Raw genomic sequence first — 10,618 nt, forward strand, 5'->3', positions numbered from 1 at the left:
TCCTTCTGTTTAAGCTTTTACCATTTGTGGATACAGTTCAACATAGATTAAGAAAAATATTTTTTATGTTTTTACAGACTTCACTTTATCTATATTTGTGTAAATTTTAAATCATTTTTCTTTTTTCAGGCTTCACTTTTATACGTACATCACAACATGTATCTATTTTTATGTTGTTTTGTTTACTGAGATCTTTTGTGTTGAGTTAAGCTTTATATGTAGAATATAACTACTATACTAAATAAAATAATAAATATAAGGTTTATATAATTTTTATAATTTCCAATATCTTGTCTTTAATACATGTCCTTGAAAATGCGTGCTTCTCTCCATTTTGTTAAGATGAATTGTCTTAATATTATTTGCATGTGTATGCTATGCCTCTTTATGTAATGTACGTTTTACATGCTATGGCTCATATTGGCATGTGTGTACATTAATTGAGTTCTGAAATATAAAATTACTAATTTAGTAATTAGTTCGCCGAACCGGTAGTTCGACGAAAACAACTCTCGCTCATTTATTTTATATCGTCAATTAAAGTCCGTGGTGCTACGTAAGTTTAATGCACAAACTATTTACTACTTGAAATCACTTTATAAAAAATATACAACCTTCAGAGCAGGCAACACACAGATATATACAAACAATAACAAACCATCCATTTTTCCCCGCCAAAACGGCCAGCGAGCTTGTAAATTAGGTCACCTAGTCATTCTAAATCATAGCTAACACGAACTGCCAATTGAAAATCAAGCACATCATTAAATAAATACTTATCTACATTATAAATAAAGCATAAAAAATCAATACTTACAGTTTAACCTTGCTAGTACATTTAAATTATCGCTCTGAAATAAACCCTCTCTCTTCCTGAATGGCTGCCTGTTTGTTGATGTTTTTTCATTGGCTTACATTGTCACGTGATCAAATCAACAAAGGTGTGGACTAAGTTATTTCCATTGCAGTTCTGACTTTAATTGTTTTTATCACAATTTAATCCCCGAAAAAAATATGTTGAAACAACTCCAGAATTACTACAAATATTAAAATTATCGAAAACATTAAATGTTTATATAAATTGTAAATTAAGATTTCACATTTCACCCCTAGATAAAACATAATGGACTCAACTCAAAACAAGCGTCTCTCTCTTTATTTAATGATGTATTTACATGACCATGATCAAACACATAAATCTAGACCAATTGTAAGACGGCCTTAGACGTAAACCTATTGTAAAAATAATACTATGACCACAGCAGATTTCGTACAGAAAAGTGCTGAAGAAATACCCCAGTCATCATAGTCAGATATTCGAGACAAGAAATCAGCTTTCACTTTTTCATAACGACGTAACTATTCGATATCCAAAAACAACAGAAATTACACATGTACAGAATTTGCACGATAAATTCTCAGAATTTACCATGTAAATTCTATACATGTATATCGACATTGCAAAATTATAGTAATCAATCGACCCCTGAGTTTCTCACTTAAATATTAAATAACAGTCGTTGTATTTTAGCTGTCATTTAATGACTGAAGATCTGATTTCATAGAGCCTGTAGAAACTATAATCAAAGTGCTGAAGGCACTGCAGTTGGGACGTATGAAGGATCAAATAACTATTTTTTCTATTTCGGGGCAGATAATTCAATGAATGAAGGGTGTTGCCGGTTGATAAATATAAAGTGCACAATTCAGTAAATGAACAGTAGATGATACAATTATTCTATGACACACATGTTAAATATAATATTTAGGTTACATGTATGTGTAGGTCCATCATAAACCGTTATTGGCCTTTTTTGACAAGAGCAACAAGTGAAATTAGAGCTACCAGAGGAAACTGCAAGCTTGACTATTTTAACACATGACATTATTATAAAGGGAGACAAAGCTATGAAAAAATAATCAATTGTGATATATATCAAATTTTCTGTATCAGTATCAAGTAAACACTCAAATGGTCAATATTTTTTGCATCACATTATATGAATGTGACCATGTCATTAGAACTTATAATGGCCTTTGTTTACTGCAATTCTCATGCTAATCTCTTTCACTGTATAACGTTTATAAAGTTTCAATCAAATTCCTTCAATATTTTAATCCTCTCTCTGAACAGTATCATGAAATATATACGGAGATAATTCAAAAACTAAGTAATGTAGAATTTTGGTTATTTGACACAAGACTTCTGCTCACTAGTCTCTACAACTGTATTTAGTTTGAGTGTGATATCATTGAAAAGATTTACTCCAGACAACCATTATTTTAAAAGTTGTTGAACATGTATTTTAAGAGATGATAATTGTAAAATTAAGCTAGAAACTAGAACTCCGCAAGTCGGATGTGTCGCCTTGTGAACAATGTAGTTTAGGAGAAATGGCCAGGACAAAAATGAAATATGAAAAATAACAAAGGGCAATAACTAAAAAAATAATAAGTGCAGAGCAGCAGTTTCTGAACACTGCACTTCTTATCAATAAGATCTATCATTCTATGATGGTTCAAGTCCATAGCTTTCATACTTGAGGAGAAATGACCAGGACAAAAATAAAGAAAGAAAATCAACAAAGGGCAATAACTCAAAAAATAAGAAATGCAGAGTACCAGTTCTTGTGCACTGCACTTCTTCTTAATGAGATCTATCATCCTATGAGGTTTCAAGTCCATAGCTTTTATACTTAAGGAGAAATGGCCCGGACAAAATTAAAGTATGAAAATAAACAAAGGGCAATAACTCAAAAAATAAGAAATGCAGAGTACTGGTTCTTGTGCACTGCACTTCTTCTTAATGAGACCTATCATCCTATGAAGTTTCAAGTCCATGGCTTTTATTCATTAGAAGAAATGGCCTGGACAAAAATAAAGTATGAAAATTAACAAAGGGCAATAACTCAAAAATTAGGAAGTACAGAGTACTGGTTCTTGTGCACTGCACTTCTTCTTAATGAGATCTATCATCCTATGAAGTATCAAGTCCATAGCTTTTTTAGTTGAAGAGAAATGGCCCGGACAAAATTAAAGTATGAAAATTAACAAAGGGCAATAACTCAAAAAATAAGAACTGCAGAGTACCGGTCCTTGTGCACTGCATTTCGGGTTATTAAAAGAAGCATGCATACCAAGTTTGAAGTCAATCAGACTTATAGTGACTGAGTTATGCTCCGGGACGCCGACAACGACACCGACAAAAGTAACCCCTATATGTCACCTTTTCAAGGCGACACAAAAATTAGGGTTATTTGAAAAAACACTTTCTTTCACTTGATTATTTTCGCTGTGTAAAAGTTTAATCAAATTTCATCAACTCTTTTTCCAGTATTTCTCTGGACAAGCATAATTAAGTACATGTATAATAAAGGTAGATAATTAAATAAGAGGGCCATGATGGCTCTGAGGTTGCTCACCTGTATATACCCCCCCCCCACACCCTGCAGGGCCAGTTTTAACCCAAGGGCTTTTATTTGAACAAACTTGGAAGACATCCATAAGAAGATGATTCATGCTAAACATCAAAGCTCTGGTTTATTGGGTTTTTTTAAAGAAGATTTTTAAGTTTTTACTAACACATACTGTTAAAAACAATGACAACCCTGGAGCAGGGCCAGTTTTGACCCCAGGGCTTTTATTTGAACAAACTTTGTAGACACTCACTAGAAGATGTTTCAACTTATAATATAAACTCTAGCTATTTGGGTTCTTTAAAACAGATTTTTGAAGTTCTTACTATATGCATATAGGGAAAATCAATGATCCACTTGGGCAGGGCCAATTTTGACCCCGGGGCTTTTATTTGAACAAACTTGGTAGACACTCATTAGAAGATGTTTATGCTAAATATCTTAGCTCTAGCTCTTTGGGTTCTTTAAAAGAAGATTTTTTAAGTTTTTACTATTTGCATTTAAAGAAAATTAATGACCCCCTGGGGCAGGACCAATTTTGACCCCGGGCCTTTTATTTGAACAAACTTGGTAAACACTCATTAGATGATGTTTCATGCTTAATATCTTAGCTCTAGCTCTTTGGGTTCTTTAAAAGAAGATTTTATAAAGTTTTTACTATATGCACATAGGTAAAATCAATGACCCCTGGGGTGGGGCCAATTTTGACCCCAGGGCTTTTATTTAAACAAACTTGGTAATCACTCACTAAAGGATGTTTCAAGCCAAATATCTAAGCTCTAGCTCTTAGGGTTTTTTTAAAGATGATATTTAAAGTTTTTTTCTTTCGGTTCCCATGGCAACCGGAGTTCAGCATGGAATTAAATTCTTTGCACAATTTTTAAAGGTGACAGCCAAAGGAACATTCTTGTGAAGTTTGGATGAAATTAGCTTAGTGGTTTATGAGGAGATGTCATTTAAAGTAAAAGTTTACGGCCGGACGAAAAGGGATCACAAAAGCTCGACCTGTCACTTTGTGACAGGTGAGCTAAAAACTAAGGAATGGAGTTATGGTTCTTTGACACATTGGAAAATTCGAGTCGTTCAAGTTGATGTAGATTCAGTGATAGTTTGGAATAAGCATTTTTAACTTAAGGGATATAATTAAAACATGAAGCAAGGTAGAGTTATGTTTCTTGAACATTGCACTTCCTCTTAAAAGTCTCTATCACTTTGTGAAGTTTACATAAAATCCCTTCAATACATATCTAGTTATATTCATATTTCGGACAAGAGTGTGAAGGACAAATGTCTTCCTAAGTTCAGACTATGTTTTTTTTCCTTTATCAACTAAAATCTCAAAAACACCATTAAAAACATATTTTCCTCACATGAGCAACCTTTTTCCCCAAAAGTACAAGTCTGTATGGAATGAACACAGATATTTATCCATAATATTACTTGAGTCCATACCGACAGATGGTTAAGACCGCAACTATATTCTCTCCCTTTCAGGAGCATAAATTATAATAACATGCTAAATCTCTGTATAGTTCTATATCAGATACCAGTATGATGAACCTTACTTTTGTACCATTTAAGTTATAGCAAAATTCAGCTTTCATTGACATACAGAAATGGGTCAGCCTTTAGTCCCCTCTTAATGAAAATATAAGGGGACTTATAACAACAATTTATTCTCATAGTTTCAATTCTCAGGTTTATTACTTATCATTACACCAGGCAAGCTAAGATACATGATAAAACCACAGGCACTATATACCACATTTACCCATATACGCTCATAATACTATATATAAAGAATAAAGGTCCCTAACGAGAGAAAAATATCATGCAAAACAAACAAGAACTGTTCGGTAAAAATACACCAGATCACTATTTTATTTTTGTGGTTGTCTCTAGGAATAATGTATCCTATCATAAACACTTTACTTCATCGAAATCCTACAAAATTCTCCAAAATACGAGCAAGTTTCCAAATTTCACTGAAATGTCATTGCATGTCGTTTTCGACGTCCAAGCGATGCGTGTAAACAAAGGTGAATTCTGGTCAATTTCTACAAAATCAACGAATAACTGTTAAGATTTCGACATACTTTCTTTAAGGCAACTTGTATACAGTCAAACTGCGATGTCTTTACTTCACAACTGTCCGACGATAACACTAACAAGCTAAAAAAAATTAAAAATAATTGACAGCTCCGTTCCAGAAAGTAACCATTTCCTACATTACCGCACTGAATATAAGGTAAAGTAATGATTGGTTAAGCGGGAAATCCGAGTTTTAACATTTTCCTTTAACACAATGTTCATGACTGGCCTTTACTATTGACAGGGGATTCAATTCAGACTAGCCCTCTAAAATACTCCAACTAGTCCAAAGTGTTAATGGTGCCTATACAGTTATGATCACTACATCTGGAAACTGGAGATTCCCACCGAGTGTGATGCTTATCTTCATTCGCTTGACAGTGACACATGTCCACCTTAAAAAAAAGCAATAAAAATTATATGAAGTGCAATAATTTGCAAAAAAATGCTTATCTTATTTGTCTCTTCTTACATTTATAATGCAGAGCACTAGATTTGTGTGTCTGTCATACAAAATGACTTTCAATAATACTATTTAAATATATTTGAAATACAATTTCTTTAATAAATACTCATAGTAATACTAAATTCCTTTTTTGTGATATTTTTTCTGACACATATGTGCAGACAGTACATTGTGTACACCGGTCTTACTGACCTGTGTGAAACCACTCTAAGCATGATGGAACGCACTACTTTTACATGGCGGCTTTAACACCGAAGTGATAGAACAAAACGGAAATCAGGCCACTTGAAAATTTAAACTTTTTCCATACTCTGTTGGTGTAATAGCCTTTACATCATTTTTACTCAAAACATGCGCAAAACACTCCTTCTGACAATCCTTTATTGGTATTCGTTCAACACTTGTATTTCGTCAATTGTTAGTTTAAATTAAAACCGAAAGTGAAAGTAGTTTTGAATATTGTAATACATAGTAACACAGTGGAGCTATCAAATTTGCACTTGCAATATTAAACTCTGAAAAACAATGAGCAATGAACAATATATTGTGTTTTATTAATAAAATTGTCATCCCTACGCAGACTTCTTTATGTCAGAGTTATTTTTACCCTCATTTGGGGTGAGTAATGCGTTGTGAGAGACTGGTGTGTATACAATTCAAACAGTATACAATTAATTTGTTTCGACGGCATACAATTTAAAGGTATAATTACTTATTGGCTACAAATAAAGTAAATAATGGTTAGTTTAATAACCAATCTGAATGTTTCAAAGATTATCCCTTCAAACTTTAAAAACAGTCTGTCAATTAAATAGATCTTTGCAATAAAGGTACACTAAGACGAAAACTAGAAATGTGTCCATAGGACACGGGGATGCCCCCACACGCCACTGTTCTGTCAATCTTATGACTCTAGGTCAAATATTTTTTGGACTACATGTGCCACAAGTTGAAAACTAAAAATCAAAAAAGGGCCATAATTCTCTAAAATTTGGTCGCAGCAAAAATTCCTTCCTTTACTACCATCTACACATTAAGGTTGTTCATCCCTGGAAGTTTAAGCAAAATCTGCCATCTGGTTTAAGAGGAGTTGCGTTCACAAAATTTCTACATAGTATATAATGAAAAAATCAAAAAAGGGCCATAATTCTGTTAAATTTGGTTGCAGCAAAAATTTCTTTCTTTACTACCATCTACACATTAAGGTTTGTTCATCCCTGGAAGTTTAAGCAAAATCTGCCATCCGGTTTAAGAGGAGTTGCATTCACAAAATTTCTACATAGTAATTATCGTGAAAAAAATCAACAAAGGGCCATAATTCTGTAAAATTTGGTCGCAGCAAAAATTCTTTCCTTTACTACCATCTACACCTGAAGGTTGTTCATCCCTGTAAGTTTAAGCAAAATCTGCCATCCGGTTTAAGAGGAGTTGCGTTCACAAAATTTCTACATAGTATATAAGTGAAACTAGAAATGTGTCCATAGGACACGGATGCCCCCACACGCCACTGTTCTGTCAATCTTATGACTCTAGGTCAAATATTGTTTTCATTAATTTTTTTTGGAAAACAGTTTGGTTTGTGAAATATACATTAAATATTATATAAGTACCTGTTGTTTGTAATAATCTTCTAGTCTTTGTTTAATCTTATACTGTACTTTTTTCTAGCTACATGTACCAGCCTTTCCAAGTGAATATTAAAGTAAATGATCTTTTATTTCCCTGAAAATATCAATTTAGAGATTTCATTTTCAAATTCATCTAATACTACTCTCTTAGTGTGTGTATATACAATGTATATATGTGTCTATACAATGTATATATATGTTTACACAATAATATGATTGTGTACAGCATGTAATGACATGATAATTAAAATTTGAAAAATTTATGATAATAAAATATTAATAATATTTCTTCATATTACTCCACAGTATTACCACTAAAATAGAAAATGTTCTATCATTTTATTATGATCTTTATTTTTTACATGTAGATTTGTGAAAAAAATGTGAATATCAGTAGTGTCAAAAATTGTTAAATCATATAAAATGTCTAATTTAAACACTGATAAATTACTTCAACCATGTATTGAGAACAGGTATAGATCATTTCCAACAGTCTTGCTGTTGTGTTGACATTTTCGCGACATGGTTGTGTGTCTGCCTTGTAATCAAGAGGTCTGGGGTTCAAATCCCTTTAAGTGCCTGAAGATTTTTCAGGTTAACAATTATCAAGGTGGCAGTGATTTTTTTTCAACTTTCAAAACAACCTGTGGCTTTATAAATGGGAAACTATAGCTTGATTAATGAGAAAAGAGGAAAAATTTCAACCACTGAAAATGGAATTTACCCATACATTTAAAAAAAGTGTAATTCAATTTAAAGGGGTTCCATTGAGGTATTTTGTCATGATGGAACTGAAATATTTTTTCCAGATAAATGTACCATTTGATGAATGTTTAGAACACTAATCTTTGTACAAACCTTTAGATCATTTGCGCACTTTGTTTTTCCAGAATAATTATTCAAATTGTAAAAAGATGACCCAAAATGAAATGGCTAGACTTTAAATAGATATAGATATAATAATTTATAAAGGTCAAAATAAAATTATTCTGAAATATTCAAGAATGTGCCCCATTTGGTAGAGACGTAACGGCCGTGACAAGACCAAAAAATTGTAGGCATATATGCCGGTTTTCCTGTAAAGGCAGACATCTGTGTAATATCAATTTGTAAAATCTGTCGATTTGCAGTCTAAGTATGATCGAAATGTCTTGGGTACGAAAGACTCGAGATCTCCAAATTACTTCGAAATTATTTACGAAAGTTTTAGTCCTCGGAAACAAATTGGCATCAATAAATAAACTTAATATATTATTATTCATCAAATTCATAACATATTTTGCTTTATAACTTACCTTATGAGCTTAACAGGCTGATAATTATGCTCGTGAAGTAGGTCAAAAAATATACCGGAAGTTGTCGGATTCATTTAACCTAATTATCGGCTAATTCAGAGACGAATAGATTATCTACATCTCTGGCTAATTCTATTTCAATATCCACTTTGCAATTATAAACTACAAAATTTATCCGATAAATAATGTCTTTTTCAAAAATTTCTGGAATATAATACAAAAAAATGTGATGATAAGGCGGATGAGTAAGTTAAATATTGCAAGCCGTCAAGCACTATGACCCAATTAATTTACTATCCCATTCATAGAATTATGTGACCTTTCAAATTGTATCCGCTACGTTTCTAATACCGTAATTCAAGCTCAATTGCACATAATTTTCAAAAAATAAATTTCTTGTCTCCTCTTCTGTTCGCAATAAATCGAAGTTTTCAGAAATTCAGAGCACTATTTTTCACTCGCGGCGGTTATGCGTCGGTCATGGTCGGGTGATCACTATGAATTCAGCTTACGTTGATATGTTAGAATACAATATAGCATATAGAGTGGCGATGAAACGTCACAGCAGTGGGCGTTACCCTGTATGGTTGGAAATTTCGGGTTTGTAAGTGCACTAGTTGGGACTACGTCCCAACTAAAAACTATACCCTTAATGTCTGTAAACCATTTTACTCTAATTGATTTAAGAACCAACATATAAGCTGCAACAAATTCACTTTAACAAAATCCTCTACAGACAAAGTACCTTGAGAAACACCATTTGCTACCCCTGACAAATGAATATACGAATCCCAACCATCCGCCTTTACTATATCTTTGCTAAACAACCTGTCATTATCTGAGTCACGTGACCAATCACAATTGACATCCTAGAGTCTACCAAGCGGGCTAATTTTCTCACGCCTACACGCCTGTGTACTTTAACAAGTGGCTGGACGTTAAGTGGTTGCACACTTTGTTCAAGCGAGAAAATTGGTTGCAAACTTTACAATATGGCTACAGAGCCAAGGATATTTACAGCTCTTAAGTCAAGAATCAATGTTTTTTTTACACGGAACTTTGAATAGAATGGATTTACTACAGAAGGAGCTGAATCACATTTCTCTATCAATACTCTAACAAATCCGTCATAGCTTCAATGCAGACTTATTATTTTTTTACAAAATTTCTTGTGGGTACAGTACAGTCTGAAAAGGAATTTTATAACCTAATTCTACCAAATCTAATAAAAACTACAGGCATTTAAATCTTTCCAAAACTGTAAATGTTTCTTTAACCTGCCTTTATTTGACCTTGTTCGTATTCATAGTTATCATTGGTAAAACGTTCATATAGTCAAAATTACACTCACCTTTCATATCTGAATTACTTTTTGGCGTTAAACTGTTCTCCACTTCCGGTGTAACGTTGTTAACTGACCCCCATAAAAAAGTGACCCCCGGCCAATATTTTATATAAAATAATGAAACCCTCCCTGTCATAATATTATGACCGTGGATCCCCTGCACGTAGAGAAATGACCCTCACATAGAATAGTGACCCCAACCTAAATTTTAAAAGCCCTAACTGTACTCGTTCTAAGATACACTGTCAATATAATTATCCTCAGATGAATAATATGGTTATGTCACTTGTCCGTACGTGTGTCCGTGTGTACGTGCAACAATTTGATCAAATATTTTCACTACTATTGGACGGAATTGTTTCAAACTCTCGGGATAG

At 33.0% G+C, this 10,618-nt stretch overlaps 1 long non-coding RNA gene across 1 annotated transcript; it reads right to left on the reverse strand.

Moving 5' to 3' along the window:
* Nucleotides 1-5,098: 5,098 nt before the first annotated feature.
* LOC132757594 (uncharacterized) lies at nucleotides 5,099-9,542 on the reverse strand. The gene is made up of 3 exons (XR_009629472.1): nucleotides 8,897-9,542; nucleotides 7,584-7,695; nucleotides 5,099-5,902 (listed from the first exon to the last, which is right to left on the reverse strand). It is a non-coding gene; the product is annotated as an uncharacterized LOC132757594 (long non-coding RNA).
* Nucleotides 9,543-10,618: the final 1,076 nt, after the last annotated feature.

Source organism: Ruditapes philippinarum, unplaced genomic scaffold, assembly GCF_026571515.1.
Source record: "Ruditapes philippinarum isolate M1 unplaced genomic scaffold, ASM2657151v2 ctg10176_1_1_1_1, whole genome shotgun sequence".
Lineage (NCBI taxonomy): Eukaryota > Metazoa > Mollusca > Bivalvia > Venerida > Veneridae > Ruditapes > Ruditapes philippinarum.